Genomic DNA, 9,816 nt, shown 5'->3' on the forward strand with positions numbered 1-9,816 from the left:
CAGGTCAAGGCTGCGGTGGCTGGGAGCGGCCACTGCACTACAGTCTGGGCGACCGAGTGAGACTCCAACTCAAAAAAAAAAAAAAAAATATATATATATATATATATATATATATATATTAACTGTTTAATTACTTACAACTCCAAACACGTGAAATTTCTACTTACATTTTTGTTATCAAGGATTTAATTGCTTTGTGATCAGAGAACATACACTGTGTTATTTCAATCACTTGAAAACTGTTGAGATTTGTTTCATGGTTCACCATATGGTCCCTTTTTAAATAAGTTCCTTGTGTCCTTGTAAAGATTGTGAATTTTGCAACTGTTGGGTGCAATGTCTTATTTATATGCATTTTTTCAAGTTAGTTGTGTTATTTAAATCCTCTATATCTTTACTGATGTTTTTTCTGATTATTCTAACGATTAGAGATTTGTGTGTTAAAGTCTCCCATTATGGTTGTAAATCTGTGCATTTCTTCTTATAGTTCTCTCAATTTTGCTTTGTATATTTCAAGCACTTGTTTACTAGATACATGAAGGTTTAGAATGGTTACATTCTTTTGGTAATTTAGACCTTCTATATTTGTCACTAGAACTGTTTTTTCCTTTTACGTTTATTTTTTCTTCTTATAACATACTGTTTGGGTTATCTATTGTGGTACAACAAATTACCCCAAAACTTAGTGGCTTAAAACAATAATGACATCTTTTCCCTCAAAGATCTATAGCTTGGGTAGGACTCAGTGGGAACAATTCATCTCTGTTGCATTGGCATCAGCTGTGATGGTCCAAAGCTAAGGGTTGAATGCTCTGAAAGTTTTTTTACTTATATGGTGGTTGAATCTGGTTGTGGGCTAGAGTCTTAGCTGACATTGTTGGCCAGAACACCAGCACATGGCCCCTTTTTGGTTCCAAGGGTGTACATTCCTAGAGAGAGAGTCAAGTAGAAGCTGTATTGCCTCTCATGACCTAGCCTCTAAAGTCATGCAGCAACACCTTTACTACATTCTATTCATAACACAGTCACAAAGGTCAGAGAAATAGACTCTATTTTAATTTTACTTTTTTGAATCAGGGTCTCACCCTGTCACCCAGGCTGGAGTGCAGTGGCACCACCACCACCACCGCCACGACTGCCTTGACCACCTGGGTCCAGGCGATCCTTCAACCTCATCCTTCCAAGTAACGGGGACTACAGGAACAGGCCACCACAGCCAAGCTAATTTTTTTATTTATTGTAGAGATGAGGTCTCACCATGTTTCCCAGGCTGGTCTTGAACTCCTGGGCTTAGGTAACTCTTTTGCCTTGGCCTCCCAAAGTGCTTAGATTACAGGCATGAGTTACAGTGCCTGGCCCCCAGCTACCTTTTTGATGTTTTGTAGAGACAAGGTCTCACTGTGTTACCCAGGCTAGTCTCAAAGTCCTAGGCTCAAACAATCCTCCCACCTCAGCCTCCCAAAGTGCTAGGGTTATGGGCATGAGCCACCATACCTGGCAGAATGTAAAAATTCTGGAAGAACATGTAGGGCCAGAAATATTGTTTTTGCCATTTTTGGAAATATAATCTTTTGCATATCATTATATACACTTTCTCTTGATCAATATTTCTGTGGTATGCTTTTTTCCATAATTTTACTTTCAAGCTATGTACTTATGTTTTACACCTATTTCATATAAATAGAATATATTTAAGTTTTACTTTTTTATTCAATCTAACAATCTTTGTCTTTTAATTGAAGCATGTAGTTTACTTATATTTAATGTAATTATTGATGTATTTGGGTTTCTCTCTATTATCTAACCATATGGTTTCTATTTGCACTGTATTTTTAGTATTCCTTTTTTATCTTTTCTTGCCTTCTTTTAGCCTTATGAGTTAATGAACTAATTTTTAATGAAGATATTCATATTTATCTTAGACATTAAGTATGCATCTTGGATTTATCAAATATTAATTAGAATTTTGCCTCCTCTCAAGAATGCAAGCAACTTAGACTATTTTTGTATACACATATACACACACTTTTTGTGATATATTTTAATTCTACATTTCTTTTAAACTCCATAAGACTTTATTATTGTCTTATACAGTGTTCTTTAGAATTATCCAAATATCTACCATTTCATTGTTTTTTATCTCTTCCTGAATCTCTTTTTTTTTTTTTTTTTGAGTTGGAGTCTCACTCGGTTGCCCAGACTGGAGTGCAGTGGCTGCTCCTGGCCACGGCAGCCTCACTTGCTAGGCTCCAGCGATCCTTCCGCCTCAGCCTTCCAAGTAGCCGGAATTACAGGCATGCGCTACCACGCCCGGATGATTTTTTGATTTATTGTAGAGATGAGGTCTCGCTGCCCAGGCGGGTCTCAAACCCGCGGGCTCGGGCAATCCACTCACCTCAGCCTCCCAAAGGCGCAGGATCACAGGCTGAGCCACCGAGCCCGGCTCTCTTCCTGAATCTCCAATCTTTCTTCTGGAATCATTTTCCTCTGCCAGAAGAGTATTGTTTAGGCCGGGCTCAGTGGCTCAGCCTATAATCCCAGCACTTTGGGAGTCCGAAGCAAGTGGATTGCCTGAGACCAGCCCAGGCAACTCAGCAAGACCTCATCTCTATAATAAATCAAAACCAAAAAAAATTAGCTGGGCGTGTTGGGAGCCAGCCATGGAGACCTGCCTGCTGACAAAGTCCAGGGGGCTGAAGACCCCGGGTTGCAAAGTGAACCTGGGCAGCTGAGACCCTTGCTTCTTCTACTTTTGTCATTAATGCAGTTGAAAGTTCTGTACAATCTGAGGATGGAAAGCAAAATTCCACTCACGCTTCCACTACACCTTGCAAAAAGGCAAGAGGGGAATTCATGAAAAATTACCTTCCCTTCATTTGAATTCCTTCCTAGGTTTCCATATCCCCAGCCTCCTGGTATTAGATCACGCAATCACTTGATTAAACATTGTAGTTGGGAAAATTGTAAAAAATCAGAAAGTGCTCGATTTAATGTTTGTCAGGGAACTCACTGGCCTTGCCAGGAAATTATCAATAGTGATTTTAAATATCATGTGCGGGTAGATAATTACTTGTAAGATTTTATTTCTTCTGATTGGTGACTAATTAGAGAAATTTGAGAAGCTACAGTTTGTATTTTTAGGAAAAGTGCCAATGTAAAAATTACATTTATTTAATTTCTTAATTTCTACATGTGGTATATTATGCTTAAAAAAATTAACAATCACATAAATATTAGAGCACCCTTGCCTTTACTTCCCTTTGTTAAGGAGGCTTGTAATTCTGGTTAGGGATTGTGACTAAGGTGACTTGAGACCGAGAGGCCTTTTGTTCTACCAACATTGAAGCTCATTCTTCCTGACAGAGGATAATTGACGCAGATTGTAAATACCAGGTGTAACATTGTGGAAAACTAGTCAGGCCAACTTGTGGCTAAGAAACCTTGAAAATGTTGTTTTACCCCAGCTAGTTGCAAATTGCTGTGTGAAGGTAATAGGTATGACTTGTTCATCGATGTGACAATTATATAGTGCTTAGAACTTGGTAGTGATTTATAATGTAATAGTTATAGAAATAAGTAAACTTTTGTATGGACATTAAGAAATGGTAATCATTTTTAAAATGTTAGGAGTTTATAAGATTTATAGTTAATGTTTAGGATGATAATGTTTTAAGATCAAAACAGGATGAACAAAGATACATTACCTGTCCAGTCCATTAAATTGTAACTGATTGCCTTGAAAAACAAAAAACACGTAGGGTATAAAAGGAGTTGGAAAAGACAATAAATCAGCATTTGTCCTGCTTGCAGCAGAGTCAGTGTTCAAGTTTTTTCTCCTGCGCCGATGCCATTCCTCCTTCAGGGAACGCTGACCTGCTGGAGCTGGACTCTGGCACATTGTGGTAGCGCCTGCCTATAGTTCTGGCTACTTGGAAGACTGAGGCGAAAGGATAGCCAGAGCCCAGCAGGTCAACACTGGGTTGGCCGTGAGTGTGCCACTGCACTCCAGCCTGGGTGATGGAGAGAGACTCCAAATCAAAAAAAAAAAAAGAGTATTATTTAGTTTTTTTCTTCAGTTTGGTGTTCTACAAGAAAATTTTGCTGTTTTTGTTTTCCTAAAAATGTGTTTATTTAACTTTCATTCTTGAAGAATATTTTCTATATTCTAAATATAGAATTCTAAGTTGCTGGCTATTTTCTTTCATCACATTAAAGGTATAATTCCACTGTCTTCTGAGTTCTGTAGTTGCTAAATGAAATCAGCCATTTATTTGTTTCTCTGAAGGTAACCTACTTTTTTCCTTCTATTTGTTTTTAAGATTTTCACTTTATCTTTGGGATTCTGCAGTTTCGCCATGAAGCAACTGGGTGTGATTTATTTTAATGGTAATAATTTTTTTTTTTTTTTTGAGTCAGAGGTCTCGCTCTATCACTCAGCTGGAGTTCAGTGGCTTGCTCAGGGTTCACCACAGCCTCTCAGACTACTTCTCAGGTGATCCTTTCACCTCAGCCTCCCATGTAGCTGTGACTACAGGCATGTGCCACCATGCCTGGCTAATTTTTAAGTTCTTTTTTTGTAGAGATGAGATCTCGCTATGTTGCCTAGGCTTGTGTATGACTTTAGAGGCATCTTGAGCCTGTAGACTGATATTTTTTTCATCATCATTTCTGCATCATGTCCTTGCATCATTAATTCTGGAAATCTCATTCACTAGCTCTCCAAATATTGCTTTTGCTTCATTCCTTCACTTTTCTCCTTGAATATCAGTTAAATATATGTTATTCCTTCTTACTGTGGCAACTATGTCTCTAACTCTCTCTTCTGTATCTGTCATCCAGCTGTCTCTCTGTACTCCATTCTGGATGAACTCTTCTAACTTATCTTCTTTATGTATTTTGCTTTTTAACTTATCCCTTGCGTTCTTAACTTGCATTATTTTATTTTTCAGTTCCTGAATCTTCAGTGTCTGTTTTTATACTTTCCAATTTTTTGCTGAAATTTTTAAGTTCAATTTTTATCCCTATGACTATAGTAAGATTTTTTTCCATGTATGTCTAGTAATTCCACTATCTGAAGTATCTGTGAGTCTCTTTCTGTTTCTATTATTTATGCTGATTCTTGATCGCATTTTTATCTCCTCCTATACCTAATTATTTTTATTGTGTGTTGGAAAATGTACTTGAGTATTTACTGGAGTATTTTTAAGACTAGAATGATATCTTCTTCTAGAAAGAATTTCCATTTACTTTTGCAAACGTATGGGGCATTAGCAATCCAGGACCACTGTAATTTATTTCAGTGCTTGAGATTTTTCTGAATCACCCAGATTCCTTGAAACTGAGCTCCAATAAAGGGGAAGGCTACTTTACTTCTAGTTTACCTTTACTTTCAGGATGCAGCCAATCAGGATTTTGCTTTCTATAGTTAGCCCCTGGCTTGAGAAGCCCTACAGTCCAACTTATGTGCTCTAGCCTCCTCAGTCATTTAACCACCTCTTCTGATTGACAATAGTGGCTTGAATACTGAACACTGCTCTCTGGATTTCTACCTTTCCCAAAATATTGACCTTTGACAATAAGTGGCAAGATAATTTCTTGCTACTTGTTAGCTTTTTGATATTTTAGGAAGAAGCTTTTTTTATATTCCATATGAATTATTTTCATTGTCTTTGGTGGGAAGATAGTTATGAATTATCCAGCTCACTATTTTCTGAATGTGAAAGTTCTCTACTTTGTTTAAAATTGAGGAATACTTTGGTACCTCTCTAAAAGACTGAAGGACACCAGGAGACCAATAACACAGGTGATCTGCAATCATGTATTAGATTACAAAATAGACTGATTTTAAATATTTCTCTTGACATTCAATACTATGGCCCTTAAAATTATACATAATCATTTGCTCCAGAATTTCTGATCCTAGAAAGCTGGTCTAAGGAAATAATTCTGAGTGTTTGAAATTATTTATTTATATAGAATTGATAATTAATAAAGGAGCAGTTAAAATAAAATAGGTTATTCCCATAAGATTGTGCAACCATTAATAACATAAGATAATGCCTAGTGGCATAGAGAAATAGTCACATCATAATGAGAAGTGAAACTAGTTGATATAATTTGAATATTTGTGCCCTATTAGAGATGGGCATAGTGGGAGGTATTTGGGTCATGAATGTGGAGCTCTCATTGAGTGACTTGGTGCAGTACTCCCAATGATAAGTGAATTCTTGCTCAGTTAGTTTACACAAGAGCCAGTTGTTTAAAAGAGCATGACACTTCTCTCCAACCTTGCTCTCTCTCTTGTCTTGCGACACGCTGGTTCACCTACCCCTTCCACCCGGATTGGAAGCTTTCTGAGATCCTTTCCAGAAGCAAATGTTGGCCCTATGCTTCCTGTACAGCCTATAGATCCATGAGTCATATAAACCTATTTTTTGTTTTTGAGTTGACTGATTTTTTTTTGACTGACTTGCATTTGACTGGCTTTCATTCAGTCAACCAGGATGGAGTACAGTGGCACAGTCATGACTCACCGCAGCCTCAACCTACTGGGCTCAGATGATCCTTCTACCTCAGTCTCCCAAGTAGCTGGAACTATAAGTGCACAACACCATGTCTGGCTAATTTTAAAATTTTTTTGTAGAGACAAGGTCCCAATATGTTGCCTGGGCTGATCTCAAACTCCTGGGCTCAAGCAGTCCCTCCACCTCAGCCTCCCAAAGTGTTGGGATTACAAGTGTAAGCCACCAACCTAGCTATACCACTTAATAAATTGCTCTGCCTCATGTATTCCTTGATAGCAGCACAAAATGGATGAATAGTCTAGTCAATAATAATAATATGACCCCTTTTAGCATATTTATACATGCTAGAAATATCATTAAAAATATATCCACTAAAATGTTAAAAATGGGTTGCTCAGGGTGGTAAGATTTTTAGTATCAAGATGGTAAGTGATTTTCTACTACTTTTAGCTTTTCTATATTTTTGTAGTTTTATAAAATGGACATTTATTGATTTTGTAGCAATGAATTACAAAATAAAATGCTATAGGTGAAACTAGATGTTTTATTATGTTGTGTTGGAAATTTTATCAATATAAATAGCACATAATATAGATATCTAATACATGTCAGCCAACTAAATATATTTTCATTAATGCTTATTTACAAGTGCTCAAGTTTCAGTCACAATGTAATAAGGGTAACTTAGTAACTGAAGCACTCTGGACTCTGTTCAAAAGGAAGTCAAATGAACAGATTGATTGATTCAAGTTGAACGTTATGATTTTCATAGTCAGCAATTCTTTCAACAAAGATCAGATAATGGACAAGGTAAGCTTCTTCAGACACTATAATTTACCCTAATAGAATGAATGTTGACTTACTAAAACACCATAAATACTACAAAAATGGTAAATATGAGAAAGGAAAAGTAACAGCAATATTCATACACTCTAGTGCAGAAATATTGAACAACTTGGAATATGCAGGTAACTGAATTATTATTATTATTATTTTAGTCAGAGTCTCAGTCTGTCGCCCAGGATGGAGTGCGGTGGCATGCTCACAACCACTGCAGCCTCTACCTCTGGACTTAGGCGATCCCCCCCCACTTCAGCCTTCTGAGTAGCTGGGACTATAGGCACGCACCACTACACCCTGCTAAGTTTTTGATTTATTATAGAGATGAGGTCTCACCAAGTTGCCCAGGCTGGTCTTGAGCCCCTGGGCTCAGGCAATCTTCTTGCCTCTGCCTCCTAACATGCTGGGTTTACAGGCGGGGTTGAGCCACTGCACCTGGCCAGGTAGCCTGATTTTTTTTTTTTTATCCCAACCATCCGCTTTCTTCCCTGCAAGAGGATTATACGAGTGATCTTCAGTGTCCTTCCAAAGGTATCGTTCCTTGACTGACTTTTGCCAGTGGGATGTAAAGAGTAGCAATCTACACTATAGTTATATAAATTAGAAGTCATTAGGTGGTTCAGCTCTGCCTCTTGTTTGTTTCCCTTTGCCATAAGTATAACATGTCCTAAAAAGAGGCTATTCCTTCGGGATACTGTTGGATTGAGAGAATACATGAAGCAGAGACACCGCCATTGATATGCAGACACCAACATGCAATGTGAATGATAAATGTATACTATTTTAAGCCACAGAGACTGGGGGCAGTTTGTTATCACAGCAAGGCAGACTAATACATTGTTTCCTCAAAAATACAACAGCAGATCTCTTAACTTGATTCCACTTAACTGATTCCCAAGATTGACATGTATTCTCTTTTCTTCCATAAAACAAATTGGCAATGTCCATGGCACACTGAATATTCAAGGCTAGTAGGCCACTTTCCAGCATGGTTGTTCACTACTGCCTAATTAACTGACCAACTGCAAGTTCTGATCCAGATCAAGACAGATGAGAAGGCTGTGCTATGAACTAGTTTGAGGTTCTGACTAGTTGGCTGTGATTCAGCATCACATAGCTGTCAAGGGAGAGAGCCTGGGAATGAAGCTGCCCAAGATCAAATCCCAACTCTACCATTTAGTAAACATGTGCCTTTGGCCAAATTACTAACACAGACACCAATATTGAGAGTTAATAGTTTTCAAAAAATCTTTCAGAAAAGAGAATCATAATTTATTTCTTACAATTTTTCTCATATTACAGGATGTTCTCTAAATTATCTCAGTTAAAAAGCAAACTTTTACAAATATTTTATTTTAGTTGTGAGTGATGTCATATTTAATAATAAATATGAAATGAAAATATTAAAAATATTTCATTTTTATTATGAGTGATGTCATATTTAATAATCAAAGAAACTGATATAATCCTCCTCCAAGTATTCACCACCTAGCTTGACTAACCATAACTGTGGTCAATGTTGTTTCCTCTTCACTTACCACCCAGCCCCTACACACATGCGTGCACACACACAGGATTATTTTAAAGAAAAAACAAGCAGATGGGGAAGCTACTTCCTGGAGACCACGGGCGTGGTGGTGAGCTCCACACCCCTAGGTGGACGGGCTTCTGAAGCTGGCAGGATGAATGTGGGGGTGGCACACAGCAAATTAAACCCCAGCCCTCAAGTGATGAATAGTTGGGGCATCTGGCTGGTCTACATCATCTTGGTAGGAATGCTGCCTGTGGTTCTCTTCAGCATCCCCTTCTTCAACATTCCTGTTGTCTGGACCCTAACCAACGTCATCCATAACTTGGCTATGTATGTCTTCCTACATACAGTTAAGGAGACACCCTTTGAGATCCCTGACCAAGGAAAGGCTCGGCTGCTGACATACTGGGAGCAGATAGATATGGTCTCCAATTTGCCTCAGCATCTCCCCATCGTACTCTACCTCCTGGCCAGTTTCTATACTAAGTATGACGCTGCTCACTTCTTCATCAACACAGCATCACTGCTCAGTGTACAGCTGCCTAAGTTGCCCCAATTTCATGGGGTTCGTGTCTTTGGCATCAACAAATACTGAGGGATGGGGCTGGGTGGGGATAGCTCCACAGGCATGGGGAAGTCATTGAAACTAAAGGCTAGAACATCCTTCCCTTCTTTGCCATACTGTCTTCCATATTTTGAAAGCCTGAGAACCATACAACCTTTCCCAAACTCTCAGGAAGAGAAGAGATTGGAAAATGGAACTCCTGGGCCCGGTCTTGCTGGGCAAGTTGCCTTGAATCAGGAAAGACCAATGATGTAAGGGCCCCATCACTCGCCTCCACACAGGAAGTCATGTTTGGGCGGCTTGTTTGGTGGTAATATTTTCCCATATTTTCTGTCCCTACCACCTTCTAGCTTTGT

The 9,816-nt window shown here is 38.5% G+C and overlaps 1 pseudogene; it reads left to right on the forward strand.

Annotated features, from left to right (window-relative positions):
- Window positions 1-9,046: 9,046 nt before the first annotated feature.
- On the forward strand, window positions 9,047-9,490 carry LOC103262483 (annotated as a pseudogene).
- Window positions 9,491-9,816: the final 326 nt, after the last annotated feature.

The sequence above is a fragment of the Carlito syrichta genome, unplaced genomic scaffold, assembly GCF_000164805.1.
Source record: "Carlito syrichta isolate Samal-C Ts95f unplaced genomic scaffold, Tarsius_syrichta-2.0.1 Scaffold304516, whole genome shotgun sequence".
NCBI lineage: Eukaryota > Metazoa > Chordata > Mammalia > Primates > Tarsiidae > Carlito > Carlito syrichta.